Consider the following 21,672-nt stretch of genomic DNA (forward strand, 5'->3'; position numbering starts at 1 on the left):
GTCATTGTCACGAATATATTCATCATAACAGCCATCAATAGCGACTCAAACGAGGCCATGCGGCCATTATTGGGGAAGAATATCGAAGTACAAGTCACGCTTATCAACACTTATGAACGTTAGCGTATGTGTAAGAAGTCTTCGTAGTTCAATTACGGGGTCGTCGTTGCCGTCGCATAAGGGTTCCTCATCCTCTGAGTCACTCTCGCCGTACGCAATCATATCACCCCAGTCACCCATATAAATATCCTCATTACTAACAGTTTTGACTGTGTGCCTTGCCATATAGCGGCAATAATGCGGATTAACCAACTCAATGGTAGTTAACTGACTTATGGTCGTTTCTATTAACACAAGTATAACGAACGCTCTTAGGAAGCACGACATTCACTGGAAGCGTGGGAGCAGCGTAAGAAACGGGGACGGAATCATGAAGGACGCCACACATCCTTGTTTATTGCGCAGTTCTGGCGCCGTCGATAATGAACTACTGGCTCAACGTCGTACCCTTTGGCGATTCGCACAAAGCTGGTTTCCACGCTCTGAGATAAAAAGCAATCGCTGAATTGCTGTTTTGCTGACTACTCGCACATGAGGAGGAAAGATAAGAACGCACATTGCCATAAAATAATGCTGGATTAATGTGGCATCAGTGTAATGCAAATGACTTGCTCATCGCAAAAAAACCGAAATGCCCTGGTCTTACCTAACGTCGGTGGGAAATACGTGTGTTGTACCTGCTCGGTGAAAAAAAAATACAAGATGCTGAATACTGTTATCTTGAATTTAGCCCGAGATGGCGATACGGCTTCAAAATGTACCAAGAACGTAGACATGGCTGACGACCAGCTTACCTTGCGGCTGTCCTTGAACCACAGGCAAAGTAAACCGGTCCAAGCGGGTACGCAGGACAGGCGAGATCAGCGGTGCAGGCGGGACGCCAGGTTAGTTTAGGAGTCGGGACTGGCAGGCGTACTAATGATATCACACGACACCATGGGTTAGGCAAATAAAAGCGGCGCTACTTGCCGGCCCTTCCGACCGGAGAGGATGACGCGGCGTGCGAGAGACGTGTCGCCACCGCAACAACGCCGCGACGCATCGCACTCCGAGACGACGACGCCCGGTAGGCGTGGCTGGTCTCACCACGCGCGACATGCTCGCAGCGGCGTCATCGGACCCGCTGGTAACGGGAGCAGCAGCGTCAGGCATCACGCCGCTCGGCTAGCCATACCCAGCGTCGTGTGCGTGCGTGTATGTGCGCGCATATCCGACTGCGTGTAGTAGGCCTAGAGCTGCCCTTCCGGAAGACGTGTTGACACGCTCTATCGAAACCTCACACCTGGTCAGCGAGCCGTACAGCTGGCTGACAAAAGAACTGCCCCTCGCTGGGAAGCCGAGGGGTGGGAGGGGAGCTCGTACCCCTCGTACCCCCCACCCCACCCCCCTCTCCTCTTACCCTCCCGCCTCTTTCCGCTTGCCTCCTTCCGTGGTCCCGCGTGAGATGCCCGCGAACACATTGTACAACAGGCTTCGGAGAGGCTCTGTACACAAAGAAACGACATACGCGGGTGCACCGCAGAACATTTTGTAGACCACACCACGCCGAGCGGAAACGAAACATCTCTGCTTGCAGCGAACAAAATGCTTCCTTGATAGCGCGGACGTACGCTTCTTTTGATTCAGCGCGTCTTGGCCCGACGAACTTTTCCGTGGACGGGATGAGACTGCAGAGGTAAAGCTTGCCACTTCCGCGATCGGAGCAACGGACGCGTCTGACACTGGTCACTGTCATTCATGTTTGATTGCTGCTGGACACGAAATGCGAGAGAATGGCCTTTAGGAGGCTTAATTGTTTCGGTATCGCGAGTCCCCGCAGCCGAACAGCGCCTTCCGTTTGATCCGTGAAAAGCGTCTTTCGTTTTGTTGACAGAAGCCGCAAAGCGTGTCGTCTCGGCGCGTAGACTCACGCATCAAGTATCATGTTGAATGTAATCTGATATATATGTTGAGTCGGAGCGTTGTGCGCCTTGCCGACTCGAGCGTTGCAGCGTAGCGTGAGCTTGTAAGAGCTCGAAAGTCCACATGTGCGAAGAGTGCTGGACTGGTGGCCCACATATGGGACAACTCAAAAGAACATCTTCAGGAGTGGAGACGTAGAAAGGAAAAACCGAAACCGCAGTTGTTGCGTGTTCCTGCAACTAAGAAAATGAGTAGCCACGGGGGAGATTTCCGTTTGAACTCGTTGCAGAGTTCGAAGCATGCCATAAACGAATGTGTCTGTGTAGTTACTGTAAGAGCTGTATGAGAGAAAGAAAAGCAGGTAACGGAGGCACAGGTTTGGTTGGCTATCACGCTTATGAGGAGAGAATAAGAATCAAAAAGCGGGCAGAAGAGGGAAGGATTTAAAGCGTACGTAGTTATGAAAAAAAAACATCAATTATATATGGCATGCTTGCTAAAAAATAGTGCTGCCAAAAGTGGGCCTAAAGGGGTTGTGTCTGTTTCAAACATTTAATATGAAGGTGTAGCTGTAGATACTATTATCAACACAAATTGAATTAAGTCCACAGTACGAGGTTAGCATATCCGAAAGCTCGCCATTCCGTTCTAACGTCACTGGAAATAAACAGGAGAAATGGCTTGAGCAAGGAGAAATAACCACTTTTTGATCAGCTGAAAGGCGGTCCTGTAGGCGTAACCTGTGCTCTAGTTACGTGGCACACCTGAAAGCATGGTGTGGTATATAATTGAAAGCAATCACAGTGATCAGCGAAGAGAATCCAAAAGTGTGAAGGACAAAAAAAAATAGCACATAACCTACATGGTTGAAATCTACAGGGTGTTTCGTTTTTAGGCAATACACATTTCAAATAAGGCTACAAGCGCAGCGTACGTCGCGTTCTTACAGGCGAGTTCCTAGGCGAGACGTATATTCTTTCCGGCTGATAATACTAGCTTGAGATGCTTAATGCAAAATGATCAACCCTTTCCCTACCGTAAAATGGAGGTAAGCGAAACTTGTCCGCCGTGCACCTGACCTTCATCACGGTTAAGTAACCCAAATGTAACGGTGCCGGATTGGTTCGACTTCCCGCTCCCTCAGCTCCGGATATTCTTCTCGTTGCTATCGGATTGCCTGGTCTCGAGTGGCTATAACGGTTGGATCGGCGCGCGGACGGCGATCCTCCTCACGGGCGAGTTTTCGCCGCCGCTCGTGGAAGGTGGCCATTTCCTCGGGGGAACGCACAGCGCGTGGCCGTCCCATCCGTTTTCCCAGAATGAACCGAACGGAAACGAAACCGGCGCAGCGCGCGTGTAACCCCATTCTGCCCTTTCCCTCCCCGGCAGAAGCGAAACGGCTCTGATTGGCTGCACGGGTGGCGTGAGCGTGCGCCTATGCAGCTGGAATCCTTGCTAATGGCTCACGCTCCGGCACCTGCGCAGCTGTCGACTAATCATACCGCCGTGTCCCTCAGCTGCTCTGCTCTGGGAGCAACTGGTTTTTTGCTTGACCATATCGCCACAGAAACTTGTCAGCCAGTAAAATTTCGCTTGAAAAAAATTACTGATTAAATTTTCATTAGTGTCCAAGCATTTGTTTAAATGGAAAACTTGAAGGCAGTGACATTTTAATGTACCCTCAATATTAAAAATAAGATCTTGAAATGAAAGTGGCGCACCCGCCGTGGTACTGTAATGGCTATGGCGTTTCGCTACCAAGCCCGAAGTCGCAGGTGCAAATCCCGATTGCGGCGGCCGCATTTCCATGAGGGGCGAAATGCAAAAAGGCCCATGTACCGTGCATTGAGTGCACGGTAAAGAACCACACGTGATCAAAATTAATTCAGAGTCCCGCACTACGGCGTGCCTCATAATCATACCGTGGTTTTAGCATGTAAAATCCCAAAACATTTATTCATTTATTTTATTTATTTGTAAAATACCTTACAAGGCCCCTACATGGGTATTGAGTAAAGTGGGCATACAATCAAGTGAGTACATGCAATCTAGTAACAATAATAAATAAAAAAAAAACACCAGCCATGTGCACAGTCTAAATGAGGGAAATATATTAGCTATATAAAGCTGTATATGAGTACAATAAAAAGGAACTCTATAAGTTTGTAAAAGACGTATTGCAGTGCAAGAAAAAGGTAGGAAAAATAACACAGAACAGCGAGTGTGATATCATGGTTAACAAGGATTAAGCGAGTTGAGTGAGTGTCTGAATTTTTCACGGTCAATTTTTGAAACTATATTGTCGGGGAGGCTGTTCGAGAGCCGAATGGCACGTGGAATTTCAGACCAGTTAAATGCTTCTGTTTTACCATAGATGCACGTGAAGCTATGATGATTGTATAATCTGTGCGACGTGTGCGATGACGTTTCTAGGTGTAGGGAGCGTGTGTTAGTGTGGCGGACGCATTTATGAAATAATGACAAAAGGGCTATGTCGCGACGATTACTCAGCATCTAAAGTGAAAGGTGAATCTTTGAGTTACGCGAGAACGGTAGTCATAATTCTGAGAAATAAAATGTGCGGCTCTATTTTGGATTGATTTCAGCATGTTAACTAAGTAATTTTGGTGGGGAGACCAGAGTGGAGCGGCGAACTCAAGTCGAGGGCGAACGATTGTTTGAAATGCCAGTTTGCGGATAAGTGGAGGTGAGTTCCGAAGGTTACGTCGCAGGTAACCCAGTGATCGAGAAGCACTGGCACAGATGGTGGTAATGTGAGAAGCCCAGGAGAGGTTTGTTGAAAGATTTACGCCTAGATATTTAGATCATGAGGTCAGAGATAATGGGACATTTTTAATACAGTAGGTGGTGGTGGTGGTGGTGGTGGTGGTGGTGGTGGTGGTGGTGATGTTGAAGCAGGCGGGGTTAGCCTGGCATACATAGCCGGCAATTGTTCCGCCTGATCCTCCTTCAAGTTGAGATCAGGGATGTGTCACCAGGTGTCGATGAGCCCCGTGTCTCGCAGGAAGGCTATCAGCAGGCGTTGCGCTCTCTTCCTGAATGCCGCGGGCCCTCCGGGGAAAACAACGTCTTCAAAGGTCCTGTGCGTGAGACCGCTTTTTTGCAGGTTGTCGACCAACGCTTTTCTTTCTGTGTCAAACTGTGGGCATAGCCAAATGAAGTGTTCGATGTCACCAATGTCACCACAGAAAACACAGAGTGGGGAAGCGCGAAGCCCAGTCTTGAATAACCAAGCTGGGGTGTATGCGGAGTCGGTCCTGATGCGGTATAAAAGCGTCGCTTATTCGCGTGTAAATCCATGAGTCACACAGGATTCGTGTGGATTCTTGTGCATATGTCTAAAGTGAAGGAGGATTGCATCCTTAGGGTTTTCAAAAGCTTTTGGAGCTTTCACTTTTGGGACACATGTCAGCGCTAGGTGTGCAAGGGCGTCAGCTTCCTCGTTTCCATCAATTCCTACGTGTGATGGAATCCACTGAAACCTTATGTTAAATCCTTTGCTCGTGAGGTCGTCAATCAGTGCCAGAGACTGCCGTGTAAATTTCTCTAGAGGTAGGCCCCGATGTAATCTTTGTAATGCTGACTTGGAATCCGTCAGCACCACGACCTCTCGTGCAGAAAAGGCACGTAGTTTCCGCAAAGCCGCGGTGATTGCGGCGCTCGCTACTGTTGTAGAGGAAACTACGCGATCCAGTCGGCCAGACCATGACACATCAAGGGATGGTATGCAGAATGCCGCTGCACAGCTATCTGTTAGTGCACACACCGAACCGTCTGTGTACACTTGTAGATGGCTTTGAAACAAAGTGTTCAAGTGGTCCAACACAATAAACTTGGCTTCGTCAGTTGAAATGGTGCGTTTCGTCGGTAGGTGGGGTACATTGAGGCTGCAGGTAACGTCCGGAAAAGACCATGGCGGGCCAAGGCGACTTCGTTTAGGCCATTCCAATCCTAAAAATCGGAAGGTGTTCAGCGCCGCATGGAAATGTGAGCGAGTTCTTGATCTTAGCCGCCGGAGAAGCGCCGTGCCTGCGCGTGACTCGCCCAGCCTTAATAGCTGCGTCAGCAAGGCCTGAGATGCCAAGAGGCGGAGTGGAAGAGACTCTGCCTCATTAGTGACTTTCTTGTTTGAAGCCGCCGTTGGAACTCCCATCGCCAAGCGAAGTCCCTTTCTGTGCACTGCCTCCAAGCGCTCGAATTGACTCGATGACGGTGATATCAGAGGGAGCTGATAGAGAATGCGGCTTGTTATCAGTGCAGCGTTCAGTTTAAGCATGGATATAGGATTGTTTCCCCAACGTACACCTGCCAATCGACGAAGTGCGTTGATTCTTTGCACCGATGCAGCCACAACACTTTCGACCGCACCACGCCATAGCAGCTTGTTGTCGATGGTGACGCCCAGGAATCGTACATGAGTTGCACGAAGAATTGAATGCCCTCTGATATTCAGCGTCAGACGTGTTGACTTGCGTCTCACTCCCGGGAAAAGCATGAAGGCTGATTTTTCTGCTGATAAGGATAGTGGAGATTGCGGCCTGGGCTATCCGGGCCAAACGTTTGTGTTGGTACCCTGAGATCCAAATGCAGATGTCATCTGCGTAGATGGACATTTTAACTGCCGTCCGACCTACTTTCAGGGCATCTGGAAGGCTGGCCATGGCAACGTTAAAAAGCAAGGGGGATAGGACACTTCCTTGTGGGACGCCGAGGGAAATGCGTCGCTTGACACTCATTATACTTCCCAGCTTAACTTGTACACATCGATCACTGAGAAATTCATGGACGAATCGAAGAGCATTTCCCGAGACGCCCATGGCTCGGAGTCCGTTGATGATGCCTGTATGAAGCACACAGTCGTATGCCTTGGCAACGTCCATAAAGATGGCGAGTGTGGAAAGGCCGTCTACGCGATGGCGCTCGATATGGCTCAGTAGATCCAAGACACTGTCCTGGGCACTCAACCGTGGACGAAATCCGGTCATACATGATGGCAGTCTGTTTCCTTGCTCAACATACCATGTTAACCTCGTACATAGTAGTCTTTCGATCAACTTTGATACGCATGATGTTAGCGATACTGGCCGATATGAGGTGAGGTTTGCAGGATCCTTTCCGGACTTGAGCACTGGCACCACCCATGCTGTCTTCCACGCTTCTGGGATCTCTCCTGTGCGCCAGACGTGATTAAATATGTCCAGAAGTGCTCGTTTTCGTTCATATGGCAGATTTGTCAGCATCTGATTGCTGATCGAATCGGGACCCACAGCACAGCGTCTTCTTAATTTGCTAAGCGCCAAATCCAACTCACGAAAGGTGAACGGCGTATCCATGGTATGGAATGCTTCAGACAACAGAGGGTTCGATATTCCTGCTGATCTGCTAGATGTGTATACGTCTGCAAAATCTTCTGCAAGGGTTTGCAAATCTTTTCCTTGCTTTAAAGCAAGTGCTTCGAATGGCCTGTGTAGGCGAAGCTTTCCGGATAGGCTATTCATTACTCCCCATATCCTTGTCATGGGAGTAAACGCCGATAAACTCTCACAGAAAGCAGCCCATTGAACTCGTCTTAATCTTTTTGTGTGACGACGGATGACAGCGTTTAGCCTGTTGTATTTAGTTTTCGCAGATGGGTTTCCCGTTTTTCTCATTAGTTTTCGCTCCGCTCTCCTACGCGCTGCGCAGAGGTTCTTTAGTTTCAAATCAGGAGTAGGGAAATAATCTGGAAGTTTCAACATTGATGTAGCCACTCTTTTGCTCCGCAGCATATCTGCGAACAGCTCACCAGGGGATTCGTCCAACGCTTCTCTGTATGTGTCCCAGCGGGTCACAGCACAGAATTGTCGCCCAGCAGTGTGAAATCCGGTGATGTTGGTGAAGATGGGAAAGTGGTCACTGCCCATCCTGTCTGGGGCCGTTGTTGACGATACGACAAGGTCTATAGAATGGATCACGAGGTCTATGGCACTCCATGAATCTGGTGGTCTGAAGAAAGTCGGTTTGCCATCGTTCGCGATACACAAGTCAGCAGCTTCCGCGGCTGTGACTAGTTCCTTGCCTCGGGAATCTGCAGTCTTATCTCCCCAAAGCGAATGATGTGCGTTAAAGTCCCCACATATTATTATAGGAGAGGGGCAACGAATGCAAAGGTCCTTTATGAACGCCTCCATGGAGACCTTCCTCCGCGGACTTATATACACCGACACCACACTGAGTTTTCGTTTTCCTAGGCACACTTGCACAGCGGCGACTTCCAAGAAGGTAGAACAAAGGTCTTGCACTGGTAAGGTGACGTGAGGTATTTCTCGCCTGATGTATATCATCGCACTTCCATTTGCAAATGATGGTATACTCGGATTTCCATGTCTGATGTACCCTGGGATCGTCCTTCCATGTGGGAGACCGGCCTCCGAGAGGGCTAGAATTGGTATAGGTATGTCTCGAAGGAAAAGGCTGAGTTCAGAAAGACGCTGTAGAATACCGGCGCAGTTCCATTGCATTATTAAGGGCACTTTTGGACGACGGAATGGACCAAGTGGGCGAGACATTGCCATTATGCTACTGAGTGTATGTGGAAGTAGAGCAGAGTATTACTGACTCAAGAGCCAGCACTGCTTCCAGCATATCCTTCGTTGAACTAGCAGGCATCTTCGCGACGTGGGAACGTAGTGCCGTGAACAAAGCGCGTATCACATGCTGGCAGTTTTCCTGCTGACTGTTGCCAAGTGGTGCTTGAGGTCGGTTTACTGCGGCCGCATAGGTGCGCTTTTCGGGCTCTTTTCGAACAGGTTTCTCAGCCGCTGTGACCGTTTGCGTTGGCTCAATAACTTCGTTTATCGGTGTGAAACGCGGGAAATGAGATGCGTACTCTGTTTCCACACCAGTTAGTTGTGGCGCTCTGGACGTCTTCTTCGTGTTCGATGGTGCGCTCGCACTCTTTGGACCCAGAACAAACATCTTATTCCTTCGCTGAGCAGCTGTCCGCGCCGGGCATCGACCGTAGCTAGCAGGATAGTCACCGCCGCAATTTGCACACACAAAGTTGTCTGTACTTGCACACGTCTTAAAGTCATGAGGTCCCCCACAGCGCTTACACCTCTGTTCCCCACGACAGTACTTAGCGATATGTCCGAAGCGCTGACACTTAAAACAGCGTGGTGGTGTCTCCACGTAGTCGACAAGCTCATGTCTGGTGAAACCAAGGTTGATCTTCTCCGGGCGTTCAGAATTTGGAGCAAATGTGAGAACCACCGAGTTAGTGCGCCTTGACTCCCATTCAGATGATGAAGTTTGGACCCGACGGATGATTCTTCTTGCATGGAATACTCCCTGAGGTCTCAGGTAGGTGAGCAGCTCCTCATCCGAGTACCATTTAGGGACTCCTCTAACAATGCACGTGTTTTTCATATAACTGTGTGGGACACGGGCAGATATGACTATGCCACCGATATTCTTGGTCTCTAGAAGGACGTTGGCTTGTCCTTCTGTCTCTACATTTAAGAGCAGTGCTCCCTGTGCTGTGAAGTGGCTCTTCACTGGTGCTCCACCGAGAATCGTTTCAAGCTGAGAATACAGGACAATAGGGTTTACTTGCCTTAAATCATCTCTTTCGGATGTTGCAGTGATTAACACTGGAATGCCTTCCGCCGTGTCTTTACGATGGCGCACAATTCGGAAACCACCCTCGTCCATGTCTAGGTCTGAAGCGTTCGCCACGTTCTCGTCATCGATGATAGTTGACTCGTCTTCATATTCACCAGTGTCTTGTCGCTTGCAGTCAGGCTGGCTTGTACAAACCAGCTGGCGTTTCTGACCCGGTGTCAGCCCTTGGGAGGTCATGGCGGGGTGCTCGTCGGTGCCAGCTTGGTTCCTTCTAGCACCTTGTGAGGCGGCGGTGGCGCAGCACCCGCCGCCTCATACAGTAGGAACACTCCAAGTTAGTGCGTTTGCGGGTGAAGAACAACACTTTACATTTTGATGAATTTAGAGCCATTAGCCAGGTGTCGCACCTATTAATAATTTGGTTAAAATCATTTTGGAGGATCAGGTGGTCATCGGAGCTGTTAATTGAACGATAGATAATGCAGTCGTCAGTGAAAATGTGCTTGCATGATGATAAGTTATTGGGTATGTCATTAATGTATATCAGAAAGAGTAAGGAACCAAGAACGCTTCCTTGTGGCACACCGGTTGGAACATCTGAAAGGGGCGAGGAGAAGCTGTTAGCGAAAGTAAACTGCTGCCTATTAGAAAGAAAATTTTGAAGCCAGGATAGACTTAGTGAATCAAGTTTTAATGATGATAACTTCAAAAACAGGTGACAATGGGCTACGTGGTCAAAAGCTTTAGAAAAATCCAGAAAGATGCTGTCAGTTTGAAGGTTTGAGTCCATGTTAAAATGTAAATATGTCGTCCATGTTGAAATGTAAATCTGTCATAAGTTCAAGCAGTTGCGTTTCGCACGCCAAACCTCTCCTGAAACCCTATTGATAATGGAAAAAGAAGTTGTTCGATTCTAGATGATGGTAAACATGAGATGCAATAATATGTTCCATCATTTTACAGCATATGCACGTTAGTGATATCGGTCGGTAGTTCTCAGCCAAGTTTTTGTCAGCGTCTTTGAAGATGGGTATGACTTTCGCTGTTTTCCAATCCTGGGGTATCTGACCTGTCATTAAAGGTTGATGAAAAATGTGGAATAAAAACTTGCTATATACTGAGACAATTTTTTAGTAATTTAGAATTAATATTGTCAATACCTGCTGAAGACAAAACTTTCCCCTTATTATTAAGCTGAACAATACCATCCATAGTAACGTCAATAGGTTCCATGTACCGCTAATCTAGGTCTGTAACAATGGGAAAATTAGTAATTCTTTCTTTTGTGATCACATACGGATGAGAATAATTTATTAAACTTGAGGGTTAGGAATAGGAATGTTGTTTTGATAGTGTAATGAGATGTCATTAGTATGGCGTTCAGGGAATAAAATTTGCCAAAACTTTCTGCGATTAGATTTGAGTAGTGAAGGAAGGTCTTGGGAAAAATATTTATTTTTCGCTACACTAAGCGCGGAGCATTACGAACTTAAACAGTTAAGATAACTTTCCCAAGCTGACAGTGTGTCGGTTCGTTTCGCAGTTCTGTATGAACGTTTTTGTTTCTGAGTAGGTGAAGGGACTTAGTTGAAAATGGCACCTAATTCGAGATATGTATAATTGAATTTCAACTCTAAATTCAGGCAATATCGAAACCGAGCGCCACGGGAGTGCAGGAAAGGCGGCCAGGCTAGCATACCAGGCCGAAACGCTGACGCGACGACAAGAGTGAAAAAGTTGGAAACCGAACTTATCAGCCAGTCGAAGCAGCTGCTGATACGTCACCGTTTGCCTGGCAAGCATGGGCGACTGTGTGTGAAGTCAGGATTTGCCGCGGCATGCTGTCATTCAAACTTGACGCCAGGGTTCTTTACGGGGCATGGCCGTCTGAATTACAGAGGCACTAACTCAGTTTCGATAATGCCTCGGTTGAGCCTTTGCAATTTGATGATAGACATCTCGAATGAGGTCCGATTTTTACAATATTTAATAAAGTGGGTATGCATGGAAATATCACTGCATCCAACTTTGCCATTTAGAAAACTGCCGCCAAGGCAGCAATAAAAGATTAATTAGTCATTGTTGTTAATTAGTTTTCTGTAGCTACAGTTGCTAGCGGCAAAGTATGCCTGCGTCACGTAGGAAGTGGTCTGCAAAACCTCTCGTTTGCTGCGTTGATTGCAATTTTTATGAAAAATCTGCATGGTTGTGCGCGGAACTGTGCTCTCTCTATCTCCTCTCCCTCTTCTTCTTCCGCATACCTCGGCCCCCAGTGCAGGGTAGCAAACCGGACGTGCGTCTGGTTAAGTTTCCTGACTTTCCTGTCTTCTATTTCTCTGTCTGCCTCTCCCCTGTCTGTCTGTATGGTCTAAAAAAAACCCTGTATATAAAGCGAAGCTGCAGTGAAGTGGGTAACTAAATGCTTTGGTACTAACGGTGATGCGTACAGATGCGTATCCATTTATGCCATGTAAGACATAATCCCAACTAATATTTGTGTTTATTCACCACAAAGGCGACATCTTTATTCTCATGCAACTCAAGCGTATGCCATGCACTGCTCACACGCTATGCCGAAATGTGACCACGAAATCACGCGCATGGACAATGTGAAATGTTTATGCAGTGGTTCCACGAGGACAAGTACGGTGTGCGATGCCTGTCGAGACAAAAATGACGATGGCGAATGAATGTGCACACAGAAGTATGACACGTATCTGGCTACATTGACCTGATGTGTACCTCTTGTGTCACACAGTATGTCGTACCCATTCCGGAGTATTGCCCGCGAATAGGCACACATCATGTGGCACATAAAGAATGCCTAAATGAAAAAAAAATCAAGTAAATCAAAATATCCGTTCAATATAATGCACTGTTTCATTAACAGGCCCGCACCCTTTAGAGAGATCTGTGGGCGGACGTTATACGTTCAAGTATTATATGGCAATTTTTTTATGACGCCGAGCAGAGGTACTTTTGCTAGCACTACATAGTTATTATGTGTACGAGGATCATATAAGCTTGTTGGCTGCTCTTGCAATAAGCGCTCACGTAACCTTCGTATGTGGGTCCACAAATATATTCGCTGAGATGTGCCGACCAACCCCGCAGCAGCCACGCCAAACCCATGAGGCAGGGAAAGCAAAGATTCGATTTAGAAAGCTACATAGCGTAAAAATAGCCGTGCGGTTATCTAGTCAAGTAATGTTTATTTTCCTTTGTCGCCACCTCCTGAGAAGCTCGATAAGGGAGCAGATTTGTTGCCAGGTTTATGGCGAGAACATTTTAAAACATGATGAGCGTTTTTTATAGTGACAAACCCGGCTGCCTGCAAGAAACCAACGTTTTTAATAAATTGTTCAAAATAAATCCCATTCCTATGAAATGGGACATGACGGATACTTCAACAACTTTACCGTTTATGAATTGTCCACGTCAATAACCGGAGTTGAGTTGGCCTGACGTGAAACGTTTGTCTTGTCATTTCTATAAGTGAGCCTTTACAAATTCACTAGGTCAACCAAACTTTGCTTCAGGCGTTTCTCCTAAAAGATTAATGTATTCGAGCTCATAATTTCAGTGTAGTCTTACACATACTCTTGCCCGGCGTCCACCTAGGTCAACCGTACATATTCAAAATTTTACTGCAACAGCCACAATAGCTACTTGATACTTGCTGTCTTGGCGCCACCGTCGCCCTAAGCATGCCGTCGTAGAAGCACCGTAGCATTGTTCTGTATTCGGGGTGCCCAGAATCCTATGGACTTGTTGAGTTGAGTTGTTGTGGGCTACTGGTGGGATTAGCCTTGCAGTTTCTGCCGGCAATTGCTCCACCGTAGCGACACTTAAAATGAATAAATCACATAATCAGACACAGACCTCACAATTACAAATGGTCACTCCTCAGTTCACCATGTGGAGGCCAAATCCGTGTCCTGTAGGTAATTTAAAAGAAGGCGAGAGACCTCCTTCCTACACAACCGGTTCCCGCGCGGGAAAACAATGTCCTGAAGAGAAGTGTGAGGAACTCCTGTCTTCTTTAGGGACCAGAATAACACCCTCTTTTCCGAGTTATACACAGTACAGCACATTATGTAATGTTCTATGTCACCGCACACACCACACGTTGAACATAATGGTGATAACGCCAGGCCAGTCTTATACATCCACGCAGGGGTACGAGCTGAGCCCGTGCGAATGCGGAGCAGTAAGGTATCTTCGTTTCTTTTGAGAACCTTGATCACACATGGCTTGTGAGGTGAGCTCCACAAAGAACTGAAGTGGCACAACGCCGCTTCTCTGAAGAGTCTGTTGTCCTCTTGAGGCACTCTTCGCAATGGATTCCCAGACAGCGCTCTATGGGCGAGGCTGTCCGCCATCTCGTTGCCTGTGATACCTATGCGCGAGGGCACCCATTAGAAACGTATGGAGAAGCCTTTGATATGGAGATTGTGCACCGAGCGTAGGGAGCTAAGACATAAGGCATCAGTAGAGAACCCGTGCTCTAACCTTTGAAGGGCAGATTTTGAATCTCTGAGAAGGACAACAGGTTGAGGCGTACAAAACCATAGTTTCTTTAGAGCTGCCTCAATTGCAACGCTTTCAGCCGTTGTGGAGGACACGACTGCAGTGAAGTGAACAGACCAATCATACTTCAAAGAGGGAATGTGAAAAGCAGCTGCACTAGATCCTTTGACCTTGTCCATAGAGCCATCAGTAAAGATTTGAAGATGACGTGCATATTCAGTCTCAAGATGTTCCAGTACCAGCGAACGCGTTGTCGCCAGAGGAGAAGTCCGCTTAGCGCGTGCGTGAGGAATTGTCAACGAACAATCGAGGCTCGCGAATGACCAAGGCGGTTTAAACCTCTTAGTTCGACCTCTAGCGTGAAGACCCAAGTAACCAAAAGTATTTAGTGCCAAGTACGCTCGGGACTCAGATCTCTTTCGAAGGCGCTGTAGAAGGGCTCGGCCGGCTGCCGTCTGCTTGAGGCGGCCAATTTGCATCAATAACCTTTGTGAAGCGACTAGGCTAAGAGGTCTCGATAGAGATTCATAAAGTACTGCATTGTTAGGAGCAGTCTGCGGAACGCCAAGAGCCCTTCTTAGGCCCTTTCTGTGCAGAACCTCAAGTCGTTCCAGCTGTGATATCGAGGGGGAAATTAAAGGAGCTGATACATTATTTGACTCGTCACTAGTGTATCGTGGAACCTGATCATTGAAGAAGGGTGATTTCCCCATTGCTCACTTGCAACTCTACCGATCACATTGAGACGCGAAGATATCAATGTCAGAAACGAGCCCATAGCTCGTCGCCACTGTAGGCGGTAGTCAATCATGACGCCCAAAAAGCGCTTGTGTTTCAATTGTCGAAGGCAAGATTGATCAAGGTCTATCTTCAGCCGCGCATACCTTCTTCCTCTACCTGGAAACATGATGAAGCCAGATTTTTCCACCGAGAGAGTCCACTCAACAGTTTGAAGGTAATTTTGAACTGAAAGCTATCGTGCTATCGAAAACTGTCGAGCTATCAGAGCTAAACGCTTGTGTTGATATGCCGTTAACCCAAGACAAATGTCGTCCGCGTATATCGACATATGGACATGCCTGCAATGTTTTTGCACTTCAGCGGGAAGACCAGCCATTACAACGTTAAAGAGCGTTGGGGAAAGAACACTTCCCTGAGGTACACCTCGCGATACCGCCCTTTCGGTGCTTGTGGTACTTCCTAACCGCACTTGAATTTTACGATCACTGATAAATGAGTGAATGAATCGCAGAAGATAGCCCTGCACGCCCATGGCCTGCAAAGTATATAGTATCGAGCTCTGAAGGACGCTATCAGAATCCTTTGATACGTCTAGGAAAATAACTAGTGTTGAAAGGCCGAAAGGTCTATGATGTTCAATATGGCTTATAAAGTCCAACAAGCTATCTTGCGCGCTTAAACCTGTTCGGAATCCAGTCATGCATGTTGGTAGAGCCCTTCTATCTTCGAGCTACCAAGATAAACGCTTACTTGCCAGCTTCTCTATGAGCTTAGCCACGCACGACGTCAGTGATACAGGACGATACGAGGCCAAGTCTGTCATTTCTTTGCCGGGCTTCAGCACTGGGACAACACAAGCCACCTTCCATGAAGGAGGAACGTCGCCACTCTCCCACACTCGATTGAGATAGCTTAGGAGCATCTTCCGGTGTTCCAGAGGTAGGTTCTGCATCATCTGGTTGGTGATGCCGTCAGGACCTGGTGCACATCGACGCCGCAGGCTGCTGAGTGCTGTCTGTAGCTCTCGAAGTATAAACGGGGCGTCCATCACAGACGTAGATGTTGCAGGCAGAGCACAGGGATGAATTCCTGAACTTGTCCTTACAAATGCATCTGCAAATTCCCGGAGGTGGTGCTGTTCAGACAATTGCAAACTGGTTCTTTACCCACCCCAGTGTTAATGACTCATCTATACCCTAAATTATATGTGAGTGATGTGTGCCGCGTGTGCCAGCGGGAGAGGGCCACCCTGACGCACATCCTAAGGGATTGCACCAAGTTCTCCAATGAGGCTTCGACAAGTACGATTCCGCCGCGACTCGCGGCTGCGGCGGAATGCTACGACCACGAAAGTCAAACCTGGGGCGTCCAGCAGGTCTCGGCGGCTCTTGAAAGACAAAGGCCGAGCGAAACCGACGGAACGTTGCCCCTCAGGGCGACCGACCGCGGGAGTAACACGCGCTGGAGTTGAGTAGAGGCCACCCGTTGAGAAGACGTCAGGGCCCGCGTCACGGCGCCATTTAGTCATGGTGTCGTTCTGCAGGCGACTACATGAAGTTGTCTCTCTCTCTGTCAAGCACACGAGAGGTTTCTGCTTGCGCAGCGCAAGCGCTTCGAAAGGTTTAATAGGACGAGAATCACCAGCAAGGCTGCCAATGACTCGCCAAATTCTCGTCATTGTTGAGAAAACCGTCAAGCTAGCGCAGAAGGACGCCCACTGCGACCTACAGAGCTTGTTCGTATAGCGTCGAATGGCAGAGTTAAGCCTACTGAAGGTCGTCTTCAAGAATCTGTCGTCCTTCTTCCGCATCAGTTGTCGCTCCACCCTTGTACGCGCTGCGCAAAGGTCCCTGAGTTTTAAATCCGGAGTCGGAAAATGATTAGGCACCTTTACCGCTGTGGTAGCAGCCATCTTACCAGAAATCATCTTGTCTATCACATCACCAGAAACACATGCAAGTTGCTTCCTGTATTTGTCCCAATTAACAACATGGCTAATTTTAGAGCCACGCATATGGAAGTCGGCAGTAAACACTAAATTTGGATGGTGATCACTTCCCATGCGGTCAGATGCAGTTGACCACCTCACGCGGACGTCAGATGAATGCAAGGTTAGGTCTATAGATGTGGCTGAGGCTGGAGGCCGGAAGAAAGTGGGACTTCCATCATTGGCCACGCACAGGTCCAAACTGTCGATAACTTCTACAAGTTTGCGTCCGTGAGAATCTGTGTTCCTGTCACCCCATACAGAGTGATGGGCATTGAAGTCCCCGCAGATAATTCGGGCCGCTGGGCAACGGTCACAAAGCTGCTGGAGAGACAAGTCCATTGCTACCTTCTTCCGCGGAGACACGCATACGGATGCAACAGAAAGAGTTCGGAAGCCAACCCATATCCTCACAGCCGTTACCTCAATACTATGAATGCAAAGATCGGTCACGTTCAAAGCCACATGAGGAATCTCTCTTCGTATGTAAAGGGCGGCACTTCCCGCGGGAAATGACTTTATGCTGCAATTCTTATGGGCGACATATCCAGTCAAAGATCTCCCGCTTGGTTGGCCAGCCTCCGAGGGGGCCACTACTGGAACACACGTATCTTTCAGAAATAATTTAAGTTCTGCTAATCGACTTATAATCCCAGCGCAGTTCCATTGCATAATAAACGGCACTTTTCGGTGATTTTTAGTTGCACGAGGTTGGAGAAGACTAGCCATATTATAAGGTAAAGGTCGCTGCGAAGGTGGTAATCATGGACTCAAAGGAAAGAACGAGCTGTAGAAAGTTCTTCAGGGTGCTAGTCTGCATCGCTTGAACATATGAACGCAGGACTTCAAACAAAACTCGCAGAACATCGGACAGGTCCTGGTTTTTGAGCTCCTTATTTTGCTGTACGCACTGCCTCACAACTTCACCAAAAGTTGCGGATTGGGACCCACTCTTGGCCACTGCAGCTGGTTTCTTCATCTCTTCTGAGGCGAGGGAATGTGCTCCATCTTGTCGAGTCTGGCTGTGATCTGGTCGCTGAGAAAATTGGACACTTTTTGCTGCAACAGATCGAACAACCGACTCACCCACAGAGAACCTTGCAGTCTTGCTAGGCTCAGGTCGCTCACTGACGTTGCTTGTTACCACGCTACGAACTTCCGACCCTAACGCAGGGAACTCAACTTCCGAATATAACGCCGGGAACTCGTCACTTCCAGGTATCTGTTTCTCAGTAGGTTGTGGTTTGGGCCGCTAGTGAAGGACACTCGGCGGTGTAAGGCACTTACACGGAAGGGGCAGCCACCGAAACTCGCTGGATGGTCCCCAGCACAATTAGCGCAAGCAAAATCTGCCTTGCAGGCTTTGTAATCGTGGGCGCCACCGCATAGTTTGCAACGTTGATCTTTCATGCAAACTTTGGCTACATGTCCAAAGTGTTGGTCCCTAAAGCATCGGGGAGGAGGTTCAACGAATTCTTTGACTGCATGCTTGGTAAAACCGAGGTCAATTTTTTCGGGGCGCTCGGTGTTGGGAGCAAACGTTATCACAACAGAGTTAGTAGGTTTCGCTGCCCATTCTTTTTCTTGAGTCTCCACCCGGCGCATCAGGCGTTCCACGTGCAGAACACCTTGCGGTTTCAAGTAGACAAGAAGGTCACTCTCCGAATACCACACTGGTACTCCCCTAATAACACATGTGTTAGTCATGTAGGAGTGGGGCAGCCGGGCTTTAACTATTATGTCACCAATCTGAGAGCACCAGAGAAGAATGTCAACTTGCTCTTCCGTTGCGATATCTAAATAAAGAGCACCTTGCGTTGTGAAGTGGCTGCGAATCGGGGCAGATCCCAGCAGTACTTTAATGGCTTCGAAGAGTCTGATAGGGTTGCGCTCTCTCAAATCGACACCTTTCTCTGTTGGAAAAACTACCACTGGGATTATTCTATGGACTATCGGCGAGTTCGTCATAGCAAGAGTTGGCGAAAGCTGAATGAATGAATGAAACCACGTTTATTTTACATTAAAAGGCCCCGAAGACGCTGCGGTGGAAAGAGGGATGTTATTGCAAAAGGGGAAGGGTAAGGCTGCCTCCGTTTTATTAATGAACGTCCTGGAGGCAGCCAAGTGGGGGCCGTATGACGCTTGTGGCTGTCGCGGAGCCGATCGCCGACGGGTGGTGCTGCAGGGTGCTGGACTAACAGCAGCAGTGCTCGCCAGAGCTCGATGGCATGGTCCGGAAACGTGGTATCCGGGCAAGCCCAAGTCTGGAGGGAAGAAGGCCAGGGTCCCCGCTGTATGGTGGCCAGGCACGAAGCCTTGGTGGGATGTAGAGGGGGCACTCCCAACAAAGATGGTTGAGATCAGCACGACATGTGCACATGGAACAGAACCCACTCACGGGTGGTGGTGTGCCACCCTTGTGGAAACGGTTCAACAAGTGAGGAGTAAGGAAGGTGCTTGTCTGGATTCTCCGAAGCAAGATTGCCTCTCGCCGTGTGAATACCTTCGGTGGAAGTGACGGTATAGAGAGTGGATTGCCCACTGCTGCGAGGTAGGCGGCACGTCGTTGTTTGGTCGCACGCTTGTCTGCCATTGGGTCTGCTACCTCAGGTGTGGTAGCTAGGAGAGGATAAGGATTATCGGAGGCTCTCGCTAGCGCGGTAGAGAGATGAGCGCGCGCCAGTCTATGAGCCTTGTCGTTTCCGCGGATACCGCAGTGCGCAGGGACCCAGTGAATGTTAACATCGTGACCGCATTCACGGAGCAGGCGTGCCTAGTGCCGGATCTTCTGCCAGTACGGGATCTGTGTAAATAACATTAGCACATGCCCGATGGGCAGCCTGGGAATATGTGTCAGTTTGAGACGAAGTTGCGAGGGCCCACTCCAAATAATCTAGGATGGCCATTAGCTCAGCGCGGGTGCTGGACATTGCTTCTGCTCATATATGATGGCGGCGGTTCTGATTTTCATTTGTCTGGTCGTACCACGCAGTGGCATAACAGGTGTTACTAGCATCTCCAGAAGAGGGTTATAGCGCCGAAAAAACACAACACACAGCAAGCGAGACGGGACAGGCGCATACTGTGTGTTGCTGTGTGTTGCTCGCTTGCTTTGTGTTGTGTTTTTTCGGCGCTATACCCCTCTTCTGGAAACATGCACCAACTAGCCTCCCAACAAGTATTACTCAGTTACTAGCGTCGTCTGCAGGCAGTGCAGCGTCCGTGTATACGATGCGTTCAGTCAAGGAGAGTGAACTCGTAGCCTTGGCATACCTCTTGGAATATGCAAGGCGCCGCATTCGCTGAGTAGGGTCCATATTGAGAGGAAGTGGCCTGCCATTGGTGAGAGCCGTGTTTTCCCACGGCGGCGGGTTGTTGGGCAAAATGGGCATTTTGTGGACGTCATAGTCGAGGAGCATGAGTGTGTGTCGCCCGGCTTTTGTGGCGCGAAGTCTCGTCTCTTGTGTATAGATGTGCATGTCTACGAGTTCGAACAGGTTGTTGAGTTTGCTACAACTTTTAAGCGCTTCGAGGCTTGTGTACCTTGGGAGACCAGTTACAATGCGTTTGGCTTCGCTAAGTGACCGGTCGAGCGCGTGCATCTCTCTGCGGTTGACTGGATGATACGGCAGCCCGTACATGATACGGGAGACAAGAAAAGCTTGAACGAATTGCCGCATTTCACGTTCGTTTACTCCACGGGTGCGGGTAGAGATTCTGCGTAGAGCGTGCGGGATTTGTTTGCTGGTCTTCGTAACGCATTGGAACCAAGTGCTCACTGTGCAGTTCCGGTCTAGGTGCATACCGAGTATTCGGATAGTAGATTTCCGTGTGATGGGTTGGTCACCGATGTACAGTTTAAAAGACTGCTTTTCTTCCTACTTTCCAAAGGTAGACCTGCCACCATGAATGACGACAAACTCTGTTTTGTCTGGGGCAGTGTGTAAACCCGTTTCCGTGGCATAGGCGTGAATAACGTCGAGAGCTCGTTCTAAGACATCCTCCTACTCTCCGATGCACCCTTGATGCGTCCACATGGTGACGCCATCGGCGTACACCGCGTGTTTCAGGCCCGGTACGTCGGCAAGGCGCTTAGGTAGCTGGTGCATAGCTATATTAAACAGTGTCGGTGAAATAACTGCGCCGTGGGGGACACCTACGTGGTTGGTTTGTATGGCACTGGCGTCGTGAACAACTTCGACTTGGTAGCTTCGCTCTTCAAGGAAACCCGCTATGAAGTTGTACATCTTCCCTCTGATGCCAAGGGCACGTGCTTTGATCATGATAGTGTTATGTGGGACGGAATCAAATGCCTTGCGTATATCCACTGCGACAACGGCTGGTGGGTGCACCGAATTAGAGTCGAGGACGTCCTGCGTTAGGCGGGCTAGCACATCCTGTGTTGATAGCCCACGGCGAAATCCATACAGTGTAGGAGCCAAAAGGTCGCGATCTTCAAGGTACCACATCAAGCGTGTGTTGACCATGCTCTCCATTACTTTACAGACACAAGAGGTCAAAGAGATCGGACGGAGGTTGGATAAGGTATGTGGTGGTTTACCAGGCTTCGGAATGGGCTTGATCACCGAAAACTTCCAAGTGGAGGACAGTATCCCGGTATCCAAGTCTCGATTAAGTTCTTCGAGAAGAGCGTGCTTGTGCTCAAGGGCAAGATTGCGTAGATGAGCCACGCCCACCTTATCGACCCCTGGAGCACTACGTACGTTAGCACGCTGCAAGGCGTGCTCCAGCTCGATCATGGTGAAGGGGCTGTTAAGTGGTTCATTATCTTCAGAATGTACATCCTTCCGGTATGTGGTGTCTGTGGG

General features: G+C 48.7%; 1 protein-coding gene and 1 pseudogene across 1 annotated transcript in view; both read right to left on the reverse strand.

The window, feature by feature from the left end:
- LOC142571094 (uncharacterized) overlaps window positions 1–21,672 on the reverse strand; it is a 66,948-nt gene that overhangs the window by 19,426 nt on the left and 25,850 nt on the right. The window lies entirely within an intron of this gene.
- LOC142570578 (uncharacterized) lies at window positions 1,456–19,773 on the reverse strand (annotated as a pseudogene).

Source organism: Dermacentor variabilis, chromosome 2 (genome assembly GCF_050947875.1).
Source record: "Dermacentor variabilis isolate Ectoservices chromosome 2, ASM5094787v1, whole genome shotgun sequence".
Classification (NCBI taxonomy): Eukaryota; Metazoa; Arthropoda; class Arachnida; order Ixodida; family Ixodidae; genus Dermacentor; species Dermacentor variabilis.